This window comes from Hemitrygon akajei, chromosome 4, assembly GCF_048418815.1.
Source record: "Hemitrygon akajei chromosome 4, sHemAka1.3, whole genome shotgun sequence".
Classification (NCBI taxonomy): Eukaryota; Metazoa; Chordata; class Chondrichthyes; order Myliobatiformes; family Dasyatidae; genus Hemitrygon; species Hemitrygon akajei.
In genome coordinates, this window is record NC_133127.1 from 61,105,009 (window position 1) to 61,127,060 (window position 22,052).

Below are 22,052 nucleotides of genomic sequence, written 5' to 3' on the forward strand. Positions count from 1 at the left end.
CACAGGTGATGTTAGAGCTTATACCTGACAGCATGATTATGTAAGAAGATAAGCTTCCCTTTGTATTAGACAATCAGCACCCCAGGAGCCTTAGGGTCTCTGTGATGAATCATTTTTGTTCTGCTTAGGTACGTGGTCCTTTCAGTTTAAGCATAAATTTAATTACATCAGAGGCTCTGTCATGGGCAAAGTACTGGAGAGTTTAGCATCAGTAGCTGAGCGAAGGGCGCTGAGTAGGCTACGGTCAATTATGGATAACTCTGAACATCCTCTACATGGCACCATCCAGAGACAGAGAAGCAGTTTCAGCGACAGGTTACTATCGATGCAATGCTCCTCAGACAGGATGAAGAGGTCAATACTCCCCAATGCCATTAGGCTTTACAATTCTACCGCCAGGACTTAAGAACTTTTTAAAAGCTATTATTAATGCTTTTTGAGATAGTGATTTAGATGCATATCATATTTTTACTGAGTTAAGTATTGTATGTAATTAGTTTTGCTACAACAAGTGTATGGGACATTGGAAAAAAAGTTGAATTTCCCCATGGGGATGAATAAAGTATCTATCTATCTATCTATCTATCTAATTCCTATAGGATCAGATGTCTTATCATTCCTGCTGTATCTCCATTCCATTCTGAAAACAGGTACTTAATGACTTCCTTTCCATCAAAACCATACATAACAGGTTGAATTATGAAGCACCATGCTCTGAATCCAATCACCCACCCTCCTCTGCATGTCTCCATTTTGTGGTGAAAAAGTTTGTGGAAATTTTTGCCAATTGTTCTCATTGATTTAATGTTTTGAACTTACATTCTCTGGTATTTAAACTGAGTTTTACATATATTACAACAAACAGCACCACCAACTTAACACCTGTGGAACCAAAGAAGGCAAAAAAAAATTGACTGCTGTTGTACCTCCATCAAGAACACTTACCATGCCGTTCCACACCTGCACTGTGGAAAGTCTGATCAACTGGCTGCACTTCTGCTCCCACATATAGGCCGAGACTAAGGGCAACAGCAGCAGTGGTGAGAATGAAGAAGGTATGGTGAGAGGAGGTGGCGATCAGTGACTGGACAACATTCAGGGATTCATCTTTGAATCTGAATGAATATGCCACAGTGGTCACTGGCTTCATAAAGACCTATGTGCATGAGTGTGTGCCTTCAAGAACATACTGGACATACCCAAACCAAAAGCCATGGATGAACCAGGCGTTTTGTAGTCTGTGGTACTCAAAACCAAAGATCCAGAGCTATACAAACATTCCAGGAGTGAATCATGAAAGGCTACTTTAAGAGTGAAAAACAATTCCAACTGAAGTTAGAAATAGAATGGGATGCAAATCAGCTTTGGCAGGGTTTGCAGGTCATTATTTCCTAAAGGGAAAGCTGTGTGACTGTGGTGCTTCACTCTCAGGTGAGTTCAACATCTTTTATGCATGCTTTGAAAGGGAGAATAAAACTATACCTTTGTGAATCCCTGCAGCATCTCATGACCCAGTGTTCTCTGTTTCGGAGGCTGACATCAAAATATCTTTTAACAAGGTAAACCCTCACAAGGCATCAAGCCCTGATTGTTTACCTGGTAGGACTCTGAAAAACCTGTGCCAACAAATTGGCAGAGGTATTCATGGACAGAGGATCGAGTGCTTTCCTGGCGTAAATGACACATAAGCTCTTTGTAAATGACAAATAAGTCTACCAGCTGGGTACAGGTATCGATTATAACTAACGTCTTGATGACAGACTCCGCCATTTTTTCAGGGGTGATGCCTAAGCATGTCTAGTCTGGTGGTATTTATACCCCCGTACTCCATCACTCCTGATTTGCTGGTCCTCATCCAATCAGGTTTCCACTCTTCCTCCTTGTTTACAATCAAATTACAATTCTAACTTTGATTGTAAACAAGGTGGGAGAGTGGAAATCTAACAATCAACACTAGTGCTGCTCAAGGATGCATGCCGAGCTCACTGGTCTCCTCACTCTACTGTATGACTTTATGACTATGCACAGCTCAAGCACCATCCATAAATTTGCTGATGAAACAACTGTTGTTGGCAGAATTTTAGATGGTGAAGAGGAGGTGTACAGAAATGCAAAAGATCAGCTGGCTGAGTGATATTACAACAACAATCTTGTTCTAAGACCAAAGAATTGATTGTGGTCTTCAAGAAGGGGAAATCAAGGGAATGCACACCAGTCTTTATCAGGGGAATCAGCAGTGGAAAGGTTCAAGGTCCTGGGTGTCAAAATCTCTGAAGCAATTACCAGAAGGTATGACAGTGGTTATATTTCATTTGGAGTTTGACAAGATCTGGTATGACACTAAAGACGCTTGTAAATTTCTGCAAATTGGTACTGTGGAGAGCATTCCACCTGGTTGCAGCAGCACCTAGTATGGAGGGGTCACTGCACAGGATTGGAAATAGCTGCAAAATGTTTCAAACTCAGCCAGCTCCATCATGGGCACTAGCCTTCTCGGCATTGAGGACACCTTCTCAAGGTGATGCTTCAAAAAGGCGGCATTTGCATTGAGGACCCTCATCACCCAGGACATATCCTCTTCTCAGTGCTACCATCGAGGAGAAGGTAAAGGAGAGTGAAGACACTCATTCAATGTTTTAGGAACAGTTTCTTCCTTTCTGCCATCAGATTTCTGAACCCACCCATGAACACCACCACAATATTTTTTTTATCATTTTTAACTCTAATTTTGCACCACATATTTCATTTAAAATAGTTCTTATTGTAATTAAAGCTTTGTTTTATTATTATGTATTGCATTGTACTGCTGCTGCAAAACAGCAAATTTAACAACATATTCCATTGACATTAAACCTGATTCTGATTCTGAATAGTTAAGCAGATCTTTCACTTGCTGAATTGTTAACAAGTAAAATTTAAAGGAAAGCAATCTGTTAAGTAGCTGGTGACCATTCAAACTAGAGCCATAGAGCCATAAAATTATACAACATGGAACAACTGGTGAAGTTGCCTGCCTGAGCTTGTCTTGGCTGCACCATATGAGAATGTGAACTGATGTTGCAATATCTTTGCCTGTCCATTTTATACTTCTGCACAACTGTAGCTATTTATTAGAAATCTAAACAATTGTAAATGCTGGGAATCTAAAACAAAATGAAAAAAAATACTAGAGATACTCAGCAGGTCAGATTGCATCTGTGAAAAGAGGAATCATATTAGCTTTTCAGCTAAGTTAATATTTCAAAAGATCTCTGAACCTGAAAGTTAAATATGCTTCACTTCCCACAGACGCGGGCTATCCTGATGAGAATTTGAAGTGTTTTCTCATTTTGCTTTAACACTTTCTTGACGTTGCCAACCTCTGAGAAGTTTCAGTAGTGTTGGAACATTTAAAGAAAGCAACAAGAAATCAGTTATCCATCACTACAGAAGCAGCACACCTACTGTGACTGAGGAAATATCCTTTTAAATCTACATTATAAATTTTAATAAGTCTCCAGGAATCCTGACAGATTACCTCCACTTTTAATGCTAGCAAGACTGATGAGAAACTTTGCACTGTCTTTTTAATATGGAGCCTAACAGTGAGAAGTCATGGCATTGAACTACCTAAACTCTCTACAAAATCTCAAGTTCATTTCAGTTATGCAGTTTTTATATTTAGATTTGAATGTAAATGAGATATTTTTTATTTCTAGATATTTTCCTTATTATTACATATCCACATTTTTAATGCTATTTCAAGTGCCATGGAATTGTACATTAGAAAAAAACAACATTGTAACATTTTGCTTCTATTTAAGTGGTAAGGCCTAATGGGCAAACAGCACAAATTTGCAAAGTATAAGCATAGATCTTTGCTCATTTGTTATCTTGACAAATGTCAAGTTTAAGGAATGCCTTAATGCACAAATTCATCACCTCCACATCTTTCAACAAATGGTGGCACCTCACTACTGTAGATGTGGATTTTCTTCCAGCACATGATTGATGTGACATTGATGGAAGAGAGGGAAAGAATGTGGCAAGACATAATTTCCATCTCTGAACCACTGCAGAGGCATCTTTCCCTTGACCTCCAACAGTGAACCAAAAGGTCCAACCTTTCACCACTCAAACTATACAGATAGGACCATGTTCGACAGAGAGGTGAGAAAGAACAACCAGTTTTCCAGCTTCAAGATTTGATTAGAAAAAAGGATGATATACTAAGTGGCTGCAAAAGCAAGATGGGTGCTATCGGACACCATGCTAAAGGGAAGACCATACAAGTGACCAGGTAATGTGAGCTCTACACTGACAGCAAGGGAAGAATTTCAACTCCTATTTACGTATAAAGACAAAGAAGAAAGACATACAAACAATTCCACTCCCGGGGAGCAATCATATTAGTCTTTCTCCTCTTCTATATAAGAGTGATAGATTGACATTTCATTAATCTACTCTCAGGAGTAATTTATAGTAACCAATTAACTTGTAAAATCATCTTTGAAATGTGTGAGATAACTAGGAAAAGCCTAGATATCCAGGAGAAATTCATCCATTCAGAGCAAGAATGTGCAAACTCCACTCAAACCTACTGGAGGTCAGGAAGTCAAATTGTAGGTTGGCATTTATGTGGAAATAAATCTAGAATCTACAGATTTTGGAGGATGATGTCTACAATCATCTTTAGATGTATCCATCATCTCCAAGATTATCTCTTTGAAAACCCTGGTGTAAGAGATTTGGGTGATTAACACTTTCTCTATAACTGCAACATTTTATTCTGCATTCTGTTATTGTTTTACCCTTGTATCATCTCAATGCAGTGTTATAATGAAATTATCTGCATGGTTGGCATTCAAAACAAAGTTTTCACTGTATCTCAGTACATGTGACAATAATAAACAAATTTAACAGTTTACAAACTTATTATAGGTCAGGTTCCTCTGTTCCATTAATTTCTGCAAACTATTATTTTACTAAAGTGTCTATATCTGAGTTTTTCATTCAATCTAGATATTGCTCTCTATTAGACCTTAATGTTTTTCTGTCTTCCTCCATGAGTATGGATAGAAGTTTGTTTTACTTTCCCTTATTTCCCATTTCCCAGGATAATGTCACTTGTTTCAGACTATAAGGGTCCAATATAAGCCTTAGTTATTTTTTTTACATCTCTGAAGAAATTTTCATGGTCTGGTCTTATGTTTCTTGTTAGGCTCCTCTCATACTCTACTTTCCCCTTCCTTTATTGAATTCTGAAATTTTCCCAGTACTTGATTTCCTTTAGTAACATGATGAGACATTTCCTTTGAAATTGTACTACCTTTAACTTCTCTTGATAATCACAGCTGGAAACATTTTGTTTTCTTTTGCCTTAATGGAATATATAAACTCGATATCCATTCTTCAGCTTTCTCATTTACTTTCACAGAGAAAGAGAGTAGAGAGTGAGAGAGAGGTAGAGAGAGAGACAGGTAGAGGTAGAGATAGAGGTAAAGAGGTAGAGAGGTAGAGAGGGAGGAAGGGAGAGAGGGCGAGAGGGAGAAGGAGAGAGGGGAGAGAGGGAGAGGGGAGAGAGAGAGAATGGAAATAAAAGCAAAAGCATTTGGACTATGATTCCACATTCGCCACCAAATACCTATCTATTTTAATCCCACATAACTCCCTTTTTATTCTGTCCACAATCTCAAGATCTCCTCCTGTATTCTACTACTTGCTAACACACTAAGGTCAATTTAGTGAGGTCAATCAACCTTCCACTGCACAAATTTTTAGGTGGAAACTGGAATCCCTGGAATAAATCTAGACTATCACAGGAAGGAAATGCAAACACCATATTGAACAGCATCCAATATCAGAACTGAATTTGACATTCTGTTTCTTTGAGGCAACAGTTCTACAAACAGTTCAATGTTTCTTAACTCTTAATATATTTTCCCTCTCTACTGTTGCCAGCTGATCTTCCAGCATCTGCAGGTTTTCTCTTGTTTGTGATTGGCTTCATGTCCTTTTCTTTGCATTATTCAAACTTATGATTCTAGCTTCAAATTAAATTACACATTTTTTCTGTTTTGCTATCAAGTTATGAACACTGTGTAGTAAAAGCACTTTAACTATCAGTTCATCAAATATCCCTCTCCTGTTTTCTGTTTTAGACCAAAAGTAATCTGTCCTTTCCATGTTTTCTCATCCTATTGGTCCAGAAACATTCCATGAATTTGTTCCTACTTTGCTACTGGTAAAATGCAAGTAAAAACTGGCAAGGAGAGGACACCTAATGTTACCTTTGCACAAATGATTATCTATACTTACTGTAAGCTTATAAATGTTATTCCTGCATGTTCTTCCCATGTTTAGCACAGAAAAATCTAGAGTCAGACCTTGGTTGCCTGCATATTTTATTTGTCTTCTCCTTATTGTCCTTCAAGTTCCAGCAATCAACAATTTTCATATTTCCTTTTTTCTTCAAGAAATTTAATTGAAATTAAGTCAGATACCATGCTACCATGCAAGTGATTTGAGAACTGGGGAACTAATATGCTAAAGTAATGCCTGGGCACAAAGAGAAATATTGTCAGACACACCTCTGCTTCTCTCATGGTACTGAACCAGCCTCAACTTTCAGCACAATCTGAAGTAAAAAAAATCAGTTCACTGTTTTAATGTGTGAAAGGGTTCAGGTTGACTCTGTTACCAGAGGTGTGTTGGACAAGACCTTCACAGGGAGACTTACATAAAACATGGTGACAAAGCGGATCACAACATCTGTTTCACTAATCGGCCTATTCACAGTCATCAAGAGACTTTCAGCTGTTAGGAGAGCTACTGTCAGGCAGTGTTGACTGATGTGGCTGACAAACAATAGCAAAATCTTACTAATACATCATGTACATGCAGCTGCATATTCAGTTAAATCCTGTGAGCCTTGAAACTGCAGCTATGCTGAACAGAATCACTGGGTGGCAGGTGTGACAGATAGCTGTGCCAAGACTGTTAGTTTCCATCCCTCTGTGCAATTGAAAATTATACCTTATATAATTTTTAAGTGTTTCTGTTTATCACTTGCATCATTTTATCTCTGTCCTTTGAAGTGTGTAGTTTGAATGACAGCTGTGACTCAGATGATAGCATTCTCACCCGTGAATCACAAGGTTTGAGGGTTCAAATCACATTCCAGAAACAGCATCTCTCTCTCTCTCTCTCTCTCTCTCTCTCTCTCTCTCTCTCTCTCTCTCTCTCTCTCTCTCTCTCTCTCTCTCTCTCTCTCTCTCTCTCTCTATATATATATATATAGATAGATAGATAGATAGTATAAATACTTTATATAAATAAAGTATTTGTGTGTGATGTGTTTGTGTGTATATTATATATATAGTGAATATCATTGATCCAAATTTTGTGGTTATTACTTTTATTGTTGCTTTAGAATGTTGTGGCTGCTTTGTTTCACATGTTACAATGGCATTCATATTTTAAAAAAACATTTCCAAAGGCTTTAACAAGTCTAGTGATATTGTGGAAAATGCTACAATGATTCAATCTTTCTTGTCTCAAAGATTAGAAACTTACCCAGTGGATATTCATATATGCAGCACAGAAGTGAAATGTACACTCAAAAGTTTAAAGACTATATTGCTAACACGTAAACTATCTGCATATCACTTCAGTGTCTTTATTTCCACTTTAACTATCTTCTGTTTCTTGTACACCATTATTGACCTTGTTTCAAAATTAGTCACATAGAGAAATTGTCCTTTTCAAAATATTTATTTTACATCGAATAGCTGCAATACACTGTGAGTTCCTGTACATCTGAAATGATCAGGAATTAATTGCATTTGCTTCAGGCTAGTTAACAAGTTGCTTTATTGACTCTTTAAACAATCCTTACCAAGAAATTTGCTTGCATAAATTGAAAAGAAAGATTATTTTTCAGCATTATGCCATTATGCAGTAGACTTTTTTTCAAATTGAAACATATATAATAACTATTTCCAAACCAATTTGAATTATTCAGAAAAGATGTAATACCTGTGAAATGTATATTCAATTAATGATCTGGAATTTAAGAAAATCCTGATCATAACTATTGATGATCAGAAATGTATCAGACTGCCAAAAAAGCTAAAATAATACACGTGCCCTTTGGGGTAGGTAATATACCCTCTGATATACAGAATATTGGGTCTATTGCATTTGTAGCTGTAGACCCAACAATGTGAAAAACTCTTAAATGCCCTCTAAAGTGGGTTTAGTTCTACAAGAATGAAAGAAACTTAGTAAATAATAGTCTTGATGTTCAAAAAGACCTAAATGTCCTTGAAGTCAAGTCACCTTAAGATAAATGATTAGGAATGTAAATGGTACAAATTTAGCTTTAGACGCCAACTGTTTGATGTCAATGAATTGGTTCTGTTAGAGCAAATAATATACATACAGTTATCAGTTGAGTGTGTCTCAGTGGCTGCGAGATTGAAAAAGGTGTCTATCAGCAGAAAGTTCATCCAAGTCTCCCTGTTTGAAATGTTAAAAGTGATTTCTACTGAATACTGTTTTGAATTGGAGTTCTCTATTGCTAAACTTTTTGTTAAGTTGTTATAGTTTATAGTAGGAAAGGAGTTTACCTAGTTCAGGGCTTTTCTCATAAATTACCCCCAAACAGAGTGTATCAATTGCTTTTCTTCTTCAACTTGAGTATGACTACAGAAATAATGGAAAGCATGTAAATGAGAACAAATGTCTGGAAGCGAGAAGTGCAGAGAGAAACTTGGCAGTTGGGCTAAACACAGCCCTTGTTATGTGCACTATTTACTGCATCTAAAAGGAAATGTGGGCTGTGCTTCATGATTATGATATAAGACCTTGATTTTCCTATATACAGAATAAAAAGGACACAAGTAGGACATAGACTCATACAGCATAGAAATAGTTCTTCCAATCCAGTAAGTCAGTGTCCACCATCAATTACCAATTTACATTAATTCAACATATTCCCATCAATGAATGCCAGATTCTACAACACAATACACACTAGGAGAAATTTGCAACAACCAATTTATCTTCTAACATGCACAACTTTGGGAAGTGGGGGAATCCGGAGCATCTGAAGGAAACCCACATGGTCGCTGGCAGAACTGCAGAATGCTTCTCTTCCTCCTCCTTCTTTCAATCGTTTGCCCTACAGTGCATGCCTTCCATCAATTCTCATAACTACAGAAATTTCACACAGACGGAAACAGAGGTCAGAATTGAACACAGGTTGTAGGAGCTGTGAGACAGCATTTCTATGAGAGTTCCCAATGATATCATCACAGGTTGTCATGAACTTAGCAGCCCTACCATGTAGTTACAAGGATTATGTGAAACAAATCTGTGGCCACAGACTAGAAGTAGGAGCAGTAGGTTTCTTCTTATTTTTATTAATATAACAGATCTATCAGCCAGGGGTGCTTGGTGGGATATATGCATCCTAGATGTAAATGCTGGCTGGCTTTGAGCCCAAACAGCAGTCAGCTTTAAATAAGTAGGACCACACACAATGCCACATTTCCCAGATTCTTCAGATCCATAAAACTGAAACAGAGGTTGTAGGTTTAAACCACGCCACTGGAAAGAACATCCTGTTCACCGGACACTTAATAGAAAATAATTCAGTTTTCCCTTTTCTGGCATGGAAACTAATGTTTTACAGCCTGTTTTATTCAATCATATTTTTCTTTTGTTTAGAATGTTTTCAGAGTTGACTTTACAGCCTACAAGCTCTGCCTAGAAAGTGTGCTGTCTACAACTTGATGACTTGGCCTGCACAGCCAGCTATGGCAATGACTTCCTCAGATGCCCCTCCTTCTGCCTAAAAAAGCTTCTTTTCTCATCTCTGTTCTAAAAGCATGTCTCTCAATTTTGAGGCTATACCTTTTTGTTTAAGACTACCCCACTGCAGGAAATATCCTCCCTACATCAACTCTATCTAGATCCTTCAAGATTTGATAGGTTTCAATGTGATCTCCTCCCCCCCCCCCCCCCCATTCTTCTGAACTCCAGAAAATACATTCCCAGAGCTTCTCAAATGTTAACCCTTTCATTCCTGGGATAATTCTTGCGAAACTGCTCTTCAAAAGCAGTACATCTTTTCTTAGATAAGGGGCCCAAAACTGCTTACAATATTCCAAGTGTAGTCTGACCAGTGTGCCTTGCACAGCCGAAACATTACATCTTTGCTTTTTTTTTTGTTCTGCTCCTCTTGAAATGAACCTCTGAGTATTGAATTTTCTCTGCATTTGGGAAATAATTCACATCTTCACTCCTTGTACCAAAGTGCATGATTAGGTACTTCCCTACACTATATTCCACCTGCCCTTTCTTTACCCATTCTTTACCCATTCTGACCATCTGTCTGTCCTTTTGCAGACACACTGCTTCCTCAACCCTGCCTGCCCCTCCACCTACTTTTGTAAACTTGTCTGTAAACTTAACCACAAAACTATCAATTCCTTCATCCAATCATTGACATACAACATGAAAAGGCTTTCCTTTGTCTATCCTGTTTGGTAATTCTTCAAAGAATTACAGCAGATTCCCTTAAAGAAACCATGTTGACTGGCCTATTTTATCATATGACTCCAAGTAACCCGAAAGCACATCCTTAACAACCGATTCCAACCTCTTTCCAACCACTGAAGTCAGGCTAACTGGTCTATAATTTCCTGTCTTCTGCTTCCCTTTGTAAAGAATGGAAAGGCATTTGCAATTTTCCAGTCTTCAGGAGCCATTTCAGAATCTAGTGAATCTTGAAAGATCATTACTAATCCCTCCACAATATTTTCAGCTACCTTTTCCAGAACGGTGGGGTATAGTCCATCTGGTCCAGGTGACTTTTCTACCTTCAGGCTTTTCAACTTCCCAAGCATCTTCCCCTTATTTGTAGCAATGACACTCACTTCTGCCCCCGACACTCTCATTTCTGATATTGCAAATTGACGCAAAATACTTACTAAGTTTGATAGCGGACTCTGGTGGGTTGCTAACAGTGGCTTATGCAACAGTAGGGGTGATGGGCTTAAGTAAGTAAGATCCTTCTTAGGAGGCAAGATTGGCAACCCGCTGGGGCACAATGCCACGTCTACATGGATCTTCACGGGTACTTTTCATAGTTGACGTTCTTTAAAGAACAATATGAGAGATGTCTAACTTTAGGGAGGAAATGTTCATTAAAATTTACTATGTGAACAATCACAAATCCAACATCAGAACATGGTATGTTCTAGCTTGATACTGTCTTTCAAGGTCAAGAGATTTTAGGTGCAGGCTCTTCCTTTGCTGGAGCTGGAAGTTTGTCTGCCAAGGTGACATTGGGAATGCTACAGATGCTCAGAGGCTTGAGCATGCTTTCTTCAGTACTTGCAGAGAGCAGCAGGTGAAACAAGGGTTTCAGGTTTCCCTGTCAGTCTGCACGTTTATGGATGCACAAGAACAGGAAAATGTCCTTAACCAAAAACATTGACTGTTTCTATTTGAACTGCTGTGTCTTCATGTACTGAGTTCTTTCAGTTTTCTCTGTTTCTGTTTCAAAATCATTTCAATCATTACCTTTCAATTTCTCAGGGTAGGAAATGGTGACAAATATGTACTTTGATAATAAATTTACTTTGAATTTTATATGTGCCTGTACACAGCACCTGATTGCATTCTGACATCAGTCATGATACCTTCTTTCTGTGGAATTAGCTGCAGCATTGGCTTTTGTACATCCATAAACAAAGATTGGCTATTTGTCATACTGGTTCTGCACTCACCATATGGGTCTCAGGTCTGAAGATGTACAGGTGGAAAACGTATATATAAATTGTGATAGGTGCAGTTTGGAAATCACAAGAAGATTAGCTTTCTGAAACAATGATTGTTTGGACCTTCTACAGGAAACCCATAGTACTCAAGGTTCATGGAAATGCTCTTCCTCAGAAGCCATTGGAGGACAATTCTCTGGATGCTTTCAAGAAAGGGTTAGATAGAGTTCTTAAAGATAGTGGAGTCAAGGGATATGGGGAGAAGGCAGGAACGAGGTACTGATTTTGGATGATCAGCCATGATCACAGTGAATGGTGGTGCTGGCTCGAAGGGCTGAATGGCCTACTCCTGCACCTAGTGTCTAGTGTCTATTGAAATACAATAGCAATGAATCAACTTTGCCAGCATGAGCTTTACAGCTGAGTTGGCCAGAGGCAATCTGGTTTGCTCTTCTAAAGGGGCTGACAGAAATCATTTTCAGATCAATGATACAGCAATAAGTTTAATTCCAGTTCACTAATAATCCTCAAAATGATTATTCCTCTGTGTTCATTTGGCCATAATTAAGCCAACACTACATGCAAATCTAATTAGGAATGAGGCATGACATATAGGCACCAACTGTTATCCTTGTACATTCTCAGCAGGTTAGGCAGGATCAATGGAAAGAGTTCTGGGAGCTTACATTCCAAATGAGTGGAATTGTCTAGTATTTTTCTGTAATGCTAATCCAGGGGGTAAAATATTTAATAGTGTTGCTCTTATTGTAAATGTGAAGTTACCTGGTCTACTTAGCAAATGAAAACTTCTGCTAATGTTACATGACAGACTCAGGATACTCTTCTAACTATCCTCCTATTAGATGTGCAGAAGTTGTCTGATTCCTCTTATAATTTCTCCTTATACCACATCAGCTAAACTCTGTTAAATGGAAGGAAGTGGAAAACTGATGTCAATGCCATTGCTTGTCTTTGGTTTGAATCAGGGACTGATGTGACAGCTGCTGGCATGGATTAGAGATGAAATGATGCTCCACTGCACAATAAAAGGTGGCAATGAGACTGCTGCTGATTGACAACAGAAAAATACCAACAATTAGCAATACAGCAAGAGCATAAATAAATCAGATATGTTGTTAACAAGGCAGACTAAATCAGAGCAATGGCAGTAAACAACCCAGCCTTTGCAGAATTAAAATCACCCTTCTCTCAATGCAAAAAAAAGGCTCTAGGAGATAACGCTCCATTGAGTGACCACTTGATCAACCAAAACCCAGTCATCCACTCGCTCGTAAAAGAAAGTGTGAATATATTTCAGACAATTTAGTCTTACAGAACAAGACTCCATCCCACTGAGCTTCATTTGTCATCTTCACCCTACACTGAACAGCATTATTAATTCTGCCACATCCTTATAGAGGAACACTTTTAGAGACAGAATTGTTGACGACAGCCCTACTACCTGAGTGGAATATTGCAGATTCTTCTCCCTCCTCTTCCCCCCCCCCCCATTATAGCTCCATCCTGTTATTGCATGGCTCCTTCCATTGCATCTTCATGCTATTGACTCCCATCTGTCTTCTCATCTTCCCCCCATACTGCTCTCCCTTTTCCTTCTGTCATATAACTCTTTCTCACCTTTCTTTCTCTTTTACTTGCCCCTGGTTTCTCTCGTATTTTCTCTCCAATTTTTTTTTCTCTCCCATCTCTTTCCCTATTTCTCTGCTCCTCTACTTTCTCACCCCCTTTTCTCTCCCTGACTATCCCATCTTTCTCTCCCCATCTGCAATGCATTAGATTAATCAGTCTTAAATGATTTGTGTCTAGGAGATGTGGTAATAAATGTAGAAGCTCAACAAAGTTATTTAAACCTAATTTGTTATCACAAAATAGAAAGCACAAGTAAACCATACAAAATACTACATAATGAGTTTTCCTCAGAGATTTCGGGGCTCGCAATTCTTAGTCAGCATTAATTATTGCTATTGTCGGGGGAACTCTGAATACCAACTTGCTCATTAAGCTACCAATGGGTCTAAGGCTCTGATTACAATTTTCAGCCCTTGGTGAAGTACAGCAAATCTGGAAAGGCACCTCCATAAATACAAGTTTCACAAGCTCAGAGACACACAGAGGCATACAAACTCTTGATATTTACTCTCAACATAACCTGTTTTCTTTATTCAAGCACACCCTGTGTCCAATAACACAGTGTTCAACACATTCTCATAAGTCAATTGTATACCTTAATGGTCACTCCCTGGTATCTCATGGCATACAATCTTCCTTGGTCTTACAAGAACTATATTAATGTTTACATATGTGATAAGCTCAAATAATCTAAAAAAGATCCATCAAGCCAACTATCAAAGCTTTTGTCAGACATGCATATTTTAATGGTGCTTGAGATTAAGAAAGAATCCACTGCTGTCAACAAACAATCTACAGATATTAACAGACCTACAGTGTTTACCTTGAACAGACATTTCACAAACATTACCCACTAATAGACCCCACATGCTACAAGATCAGAAAATGTTAAATTGTCATTTTGTCTTTCCAGATATTCATCCAATGTTTTACAAAACCTAATGTAACCCAACATCTTTTCTCAGTTTTGATCCTCACTTATTCCCATATATTGGTCACCTTCCATTCCTTGATCTGTTAACCCTCCTGTCTAACAGGTAGTTAAGTACTAGTAACAAGGACAGATTCTCCTGTTTCACTGATATAATTACACAGAAGTGATGAGATAACTCTTGAGTGGCTGCTTCAGGAAGAATTTGTGGAAATCCAGCAGTCTGGTCTGGCAGATTATTAAGACTGCTAGACCATTTTTCTGCTTATGAACGGAGCTTTAGAGTAAATCCAAAGTTAACCCCACACTTGTTAGGAATAGCAACAAGATTTCACTCACTAAACAGCAATATTCCATAATGACCTCTATTTTCCATTTGCTCACTTTGGAATAAATATTCCTAACATCCTCCAACTCCACTTTTCTCCTTGGCCTTTTAGACCATAAGACATAGGAGCAGAATTAGGCCATTTGACCCTTTGAGTCTGCTCTATCATTCAATCATGGCTGATTTTTTTTTCTATCTCCTTCTCAACTCCAGTTCCCAGCCTTCTCCCCATAATCTTTGATGCTATGTCCAATCAAGAACCAAAGGTATTTCTTGCCTTAAATACACATAACGACCTGGCCTCCACAGCTGCATGTGGCAACCAATTCTACAAATTCACTACCCTTTGGCTAAAGAAATATCTCTGCATCTCTGTTTTGAAAGGGAGCCCCTCTACCCCGAGGCTGTGCCCTCTTGTCCTAGACTTTCCTATCATGGGAAACATTCTTTCCACATCTACTCTGTCTAGGCCTTTCAACATTCAAAAGGTTTGAATGAGATCCCCCTTCATCCTTCTGGATTCTAGTGAGTACAGATCCAGAGCCATCAAAAGTTCCTCATATGATAACCCTTTCATTCTTGGAATCAACTTTGGGTACCTCCTCTGGACCCTCTCCAATGCCTGCACAAGTTTTCTAAGATGAGGGGCCCACAACTGATCACAATACTCAAGGTGAAGCCTCACCACTGCGTTAAAAAGCCTTAACATCACATCTTTGCTCTTGTATTCTAGACCTCTCGAAATGCATGCTCAGATAGCATTTGCTGTCCTCACCACTGACTCAATGTGCAAGTTAACCTTTCGGATGTTCTGTACAAGGACACCCAAGTCCCTCTGCATCTCGAATTCCTGTATTTTCTCCCCGATTAGAAAATAGTCTGCACATTTATTTCTACTAGCACTGCCAATTTCTGCCCATTCTCCTAATCTGTCTAGATCCTTCTGCATCCAACCTGTTTCCTCAACACTACCTGCTCCTCCACCAATCTTCGTACCATCTGAGAACTTGCCAACAAAGCCACCTATTCCATCATCTAAATCATTTATATACAGCATAAAAAGAAGTAGGCCCAAACCCCGTGGAACATCACTAGTCACCAGAAAAGGATCATTTTATTCCCACTCACTGCCTCCTACCAATCAGCTAATGCTCTAACCATATTAGTAACTTCCCTGTAATACCATGGGGTCTTAACATGGTAAGCAGCCTCATGTGTGGAACCTTGTCAAAGGCCTTCTGAAAGTCCAAATATACAACATCGACTGCATCCTCTTTATCTATCTTACTTGTAATCTCCTCAAAAGATTCCAACAAGTTCATCAGGCAGGATTTTCCCTGAAGGAAACCATGCTGACTTTGCACTTTTGAGCAATATTTCAATCATTCTACCAAGTAGTGTATTTTTTGAGGGCGTAAGCACCTGCCTCCCCCTTCCATGGGTCAGTATTATTAAACTCAAAGCCTGCTTTCTGAATTACAGACAAGAGAAACTGTAAATGCTAAAAACTGGAGTAACAATCTGCTCGAGAAACTCAGTAGTTGAGCACCTGTGAAGGGAAAGGAATTGTCAATATTTTGTGTTGAAACCTTACATCCTGCCACGATTGTTTATTGTTCTTTTCTGAATTGATCTCCTGCTAGCACATTCATTCAGTATTTCCAAATTACCTGCCCGACCTTCACTGTCTGGCTATTCATTTTTTAACTCTACAACCTTTTAGGTGCAGCTCACTGTTCTTGCCAATTTCTTCTAAGAGCAGTTGAATATTATGTGGCCTTCTAATGCCTTCCAAACATTCAAGATTTTACATGAGAATCTTCTTGGAAAATAAATATTTAAAATTGAACCTCATACCCAACATCATTTGTACTCAGAAGATGGAGAGAAGAGTACATGCAAAAGAAACAGTGGAAGGAAAAGTAACAGCAGAGTAGAGATGAGGGATGGGAGATGAAAGAAAGGGACGGCACCCAATGGAGGAGAAATGAGTACTGTTACAAAAAATGAGGGAATAATTGGACATATAAGGGATGGGGAACTAAGATGATGCCATATTCTATTTATTCCTGTTGGAACTACATGGCCCCTATGTTTGCACTTAATTTATTTTCAATTATTGCTTCCCTCTTCTTTTGTCTTGTTTCTTCTTCTTCTCAGAATCAGAATAAGGTTTATTATCACCAGTATGTGTCATGAAATTTGTTAACTTAGCAGCAGCAGTTCAATGCAATACATAATACAGAAGAAGAAGAAAAAAGTAAATAAACAAATAATTAAATTACAGTATACTTATATTGAATAAATTAAAAGTCATACAAAAAAAACAGACATAATATATATTAAAAAAGTGAGGTAGTATTCACGGATTCAACCTCTATTTAGGAATCAGATGGCAGAGGGGAAGAAGCTGTTTCTGAATTGCAGAGTGTGTGCCTTCAGGCTTCTGTACCTCCTAACTGATGGTAACAGTGAGAAACGGGCATGTCCTGGGTGCTGGAGGTCCTTAATAATGAACGCTGCCTTTCTGAGACACCACTCCTTGAAGATGTTCTGGGTACTTTGTAGGCTAGTACTCAGGATGGAGCTGACTAGATTTACAAACCTCTGCAGCTTCTTTTAGTTCTGTGCAGAAGCATCCCCCCCTCCCCGCCCCAGCCCATACCAGACAGTGATGCAGCCTGTCAGAATGTTCTCCACAGTGCATCTATAGAACTGTTTGTGTGTATTTGTTTACATACAAAATCTCTTCAAACCCCTATTGAAATATAGTCACTGTCTTGCCTTCTTTATAACTACATCGATATGTTGGGACCAAGTTAAGTCCTCAGAGATATTGACACCCAGGAACTTGAAACTGCTCACTCTCTCCACTTCTGATCCCTCTATGAGGATTGGTATGTGCTCCTGCATCTTACCTTTCCTGAAGTCCTCAATCAGTTATTTCGTCTTACTGACACTGAGTGCAAGGTTTTTGCTGCAACGCCATTCTGCTAGTTCATATATTGTATTCCTGTATGCCTTCTCATCTCCATCTGAGATTCTACCAATAATGGTTGTATCATCAACAAATTTATACATGTTATTTGAGCTCTGCCTAGCCACACAGTCATGGGTATAGAGAGAGTAGAGCAGCGGGCTAAGCACACACCACTGATGTGCACCATTGTTGATCATCAGCGAGGGGGAGATGTTATCACCAATCTGTACAGACTGTGGTCTTCTGGTTAGGAAGTCAAGGATCCAATTGCAGAGGGAGGTACAGAGGGCCAGGTTCTGTAAACTTCTCAATCAGGATTGTGGGAAAAATGGTATTAAAGGCTGAGCCATAGCTGATGAAAACATCCTGACATAGGTGTTTGAAGCCTCTCCATTTCTTTCTCCTAGTTCTTGCTTTCTTCTATTGATTGCCTTTCCCTTCTTTACTTTCATCCTCAGTGCCCTTCTACTTTGTTCCATTCTTCATCTTGACCTATCTTTCCTTCTTTTTACTGTCACTCCTCTCTCCTCCTTTCATGTCTAAAACAATTTGCCTCACTCTTTTCCTGATTTCTTCTGTAACCTCTGGACTAAAATTTATCCAGTGATGTGTCCCATTATAAAAGACATTATGAGATCAAAAAATAAATTAGAAGTAAAGAAGTATTATCAATGGGAACATTTGGATTTCTGAATTCCAGGCTCAGATTAAATGTAGCTGTCCACATAATGGCATCGCTTCCCAGGGTGTTTGGTGGAACAACAGAAAACTGGATTTATCTTCCATCTCAAAGGAATATATGAAAAGCAGAAGGCTTATCTTCCTTCTATCTGTACTACTAAAGAAATGTTGACAAGAGTAATAGAAAAACAAGCAGTTGAGATTACTCTACAACGAATGCTGAAAGAGAAAAAACACAGAGATAAGAAAACGATAAACATGATTAAAGTTAAAACAAGAAGAATATTTTCCTGGACACTTACTGGCAGTGTCATTTGTAATAAACTTGGGTTCTCAGTGGTGGATAGTGTGTGGTTATCGCTGCCTCAAGAAGAGGAATATACTATGCTGTGATTTTCTAGGTCGAAATGCAAAACAAGAACACTTGCATGTTAAACATGCATGTCCAAATTTTGCTCACTATAGACATAGCTGAAAATGATTGACAACCAAGGAGTTTAATGACAATGAACACAGAGAAGAAAGCTCAGCTGAACTCTTGCTCTTCATTCTGATAGGCACATTTTATCATTAAAGTTCTCATAATTGGCTGAAGCACAGAAAATGGAAGCCTCTGCTCTTGTGTTTGGAATATGTTTAAATTAATAAGTAATTATAGTATTCCTGGTGCAATTGACGCCATTTCCTGAAATGTGTCAGTACTCTGTGTGTTGAGAGATAGTAGCAAGAGCATTATTCACAAACACCAATTTTGACTAGATTTGTGAGATGTTTATTTGTCTACAACTCCATGGGGGAGTGAATCATGCATAAATTGTACCTCGCCAATACATGTTCTCATACTTTAAGTGCAATTGGGTCTCCTCAAAGGTTTTTGTCAATATTTGCTAAAGTGTGTATTGTTTCAGTAAGCTTTGATGCAAATATAATCACTCAGTGTTCTTCAGAAAGACCACGGGGGAGATGTGCTTCAAGTTGTCCTGCATGTAATCAGTCAGAGAAGCAACAGAGAAGAGAATTGTAAATAATCTGCAACTGCTGAATGTGATTCATAAATGACACAGGGGCATTAAGAACTCACTACTATAAGCATGTATGGGCAAGGAGTCCCAAGTCAAAATATCTATTTAATTCAAAGATGCAATTATATAGTGTGATTGCAAGAAGCAGAAAATATAATAGTCCAGTCACAAGTGCTTTTTTGAATCTGACACTGATATATATTGTGGGAGTTGTGTGTGGGATTTGATACATCACATCCAGTTAAAGTGAAAGATCTTAGACAAGGATCATTAAACTTGTTTCTTTTTCCACAAATACCACCTGATCTGCTAAGCATTTCCACCATTTGCATTTCATTTCAGATTTCCAGCATCTATAGTATTTTGCTTTTGTACACCATTCATCTGGCTTGATGAAAACAAAATTTATTTCCAATGATAATACCCTTCATCTTGACCAAAATAAAAGGATCATTGAAAACCTTTTTTTTAAAGGCTTATTTGTGAGGAAGAAACATGTTGTATTACTTTGATGTACATGAACTTAAATTGCATAGTTTTCTTCTATTCCCTTACACAGAGCCTCAATTTAAAAGTTCTCACTCCTGATATCAAATACTCCATGATTATGGTCAACCCCTCCCTAAGTCACTGCAACATACTCCAGCTCTCTAAACATCTGATGCTTTCTGAGATTTATCATACTGGCCATTTGATCATGTGCAATTTAATGCCTCTGGTGGTGGCTGGAACTTCCTTCCTTTAGGATCCTTAAAATTTCAATTCTTCATGCAGCTTGGGTGATCCAGAACATTTCCTATTATGTCTTTACGTGGCTCAGAATTTAATTTTGTTCAGCACGCTCAAGTGAAGCAGATGTTGATTAACATTTAAAGCTACTTTTTGTCTGCATACAGTCCTTAAAGAACTGTGATAATCCATGCTTTATTTTTTTTTTAATCTCAAGATATTATTTTCCTTTAAGGTTCTTTTCAGTCCTGGCAAAAATAGTGCAGGAATAAAGTGTGGGGATTGTTTATGTCACTCTTCTGGCTTTCAACCATTCTCCTTACTTATATCTCTCAGAGGAGCAAGACATAATATTTAATTCATAGAGTGTACTCAATTAAGCTACATGTGGGCTCTACTCTTTAAATTAAAACTGGCAGTAGTAAGGACCTAGTCCCAGATATGCTCTTGCTTATATCACCATACCAAATCTAGATATCAACACATAAGCCAACTGAAGTTGTTGGTGATTATCTCCCATTGACCTTAAAGGACAAAACAATGGCTAATTTATTGACACTTTTTTTTTCCTGGCTGTTCCCTATTTTGGCTGTCCCGTGTGAGCTAGCAGCAAAGTTTGATCTTGCTCATTATAACAGGAAGAATCTGCTCTCCAGTTTTGTACTAGATTAGACCTGGTGACAGATCTGAAAAAAGCTGAATGAAAGGTATGAACATTAGTTACTTTTTACATAAATTATTTGCTTCCAGTTGAGTTATCTTAGTTTATTTAAAATGTGTTAATTGACTCATTCAGCAACTCTTTTTTTCTCAACAATATTTCTATTGGGTTTTTTTTGTAATTCAAATTTTTATTATTATTTATTCTTATTTTACAAAGCAGCACAGTATATCATAGAGCAGATACAGGACAGCATATTTACACAGCCATCCCATGACAGGAAAACATATAAAAATAAGAAACAGAAAAAAAACTTCTAATTTAATTTTAAATTAACATACAACCAAATTTGATCCCATGTGTCTTGCACTTTTTCCTCACTGTTAATTCTTCCCAACGTATGTACATATGATGAAATCTTAACCATTTCCTCAGTCCATTCCCTCACAGTGGGACGTCTGGGTTTTTTCCAGTTTTGCAATATAATTCTTGCAGCTGTGATGAGACCCACCTTTAAAATAGTAAATTTGTCATTGATTACATTAGGTATCATTGTCCAATTACCCAGGAGACAAAGCCGTGGGCACAAGGGCACTGTAGGACACAACCAATTCCCCAACAAATCAAGAACTTTACACCAAAATGGACAAACCATGGAACACTCCCAAATCATGTGAAAATATGTGCCCACCTCATTTTTACATTTCCAGCATAAATGATTATCAACAATTCCCATTTTGTAGTCTAGTTGGTGTCCAATAATATCTGTGTACTATCTTATACTGAATAAATTTCCCTCTCGCTTCCCTAATATGTCTACCCACATTTGATAAAATATTTGACCACTCATTATCTTCAATATCACTTCCAAGATCCTTCTGCTATACTGCTTTGAGATTGTTACATGGTTCACCCACAGAGTGCTTGAACATTTTGCAAAACACTGATGCTTTATGAATTTCCTGTGGTAATGTAAAGTATTCAGTTAAAGGGATACTTTGTGGGCCATCATTTTTGAATATGCTACTAACGCAATGACTTATTTGTAAATACTTCCAGAAATTCCCTTTATCTACAAGTTATATTTCCTCTGCAAGTCTACATACGACATAAAAATCCCATTCTCATAGAGATCACCTACTATATTAACACATTTAATCTTCCATTCTTTTCCCAATGCATATCGCAGGGTTATTCCAGAGTGAAGAATATAACTGATTTAAATGTGACATTTTACAAGCTTTACGAATTGTACTCCACACACTCCTTGAGTGAAATAATATAGGATTTAGATTAGTCTTG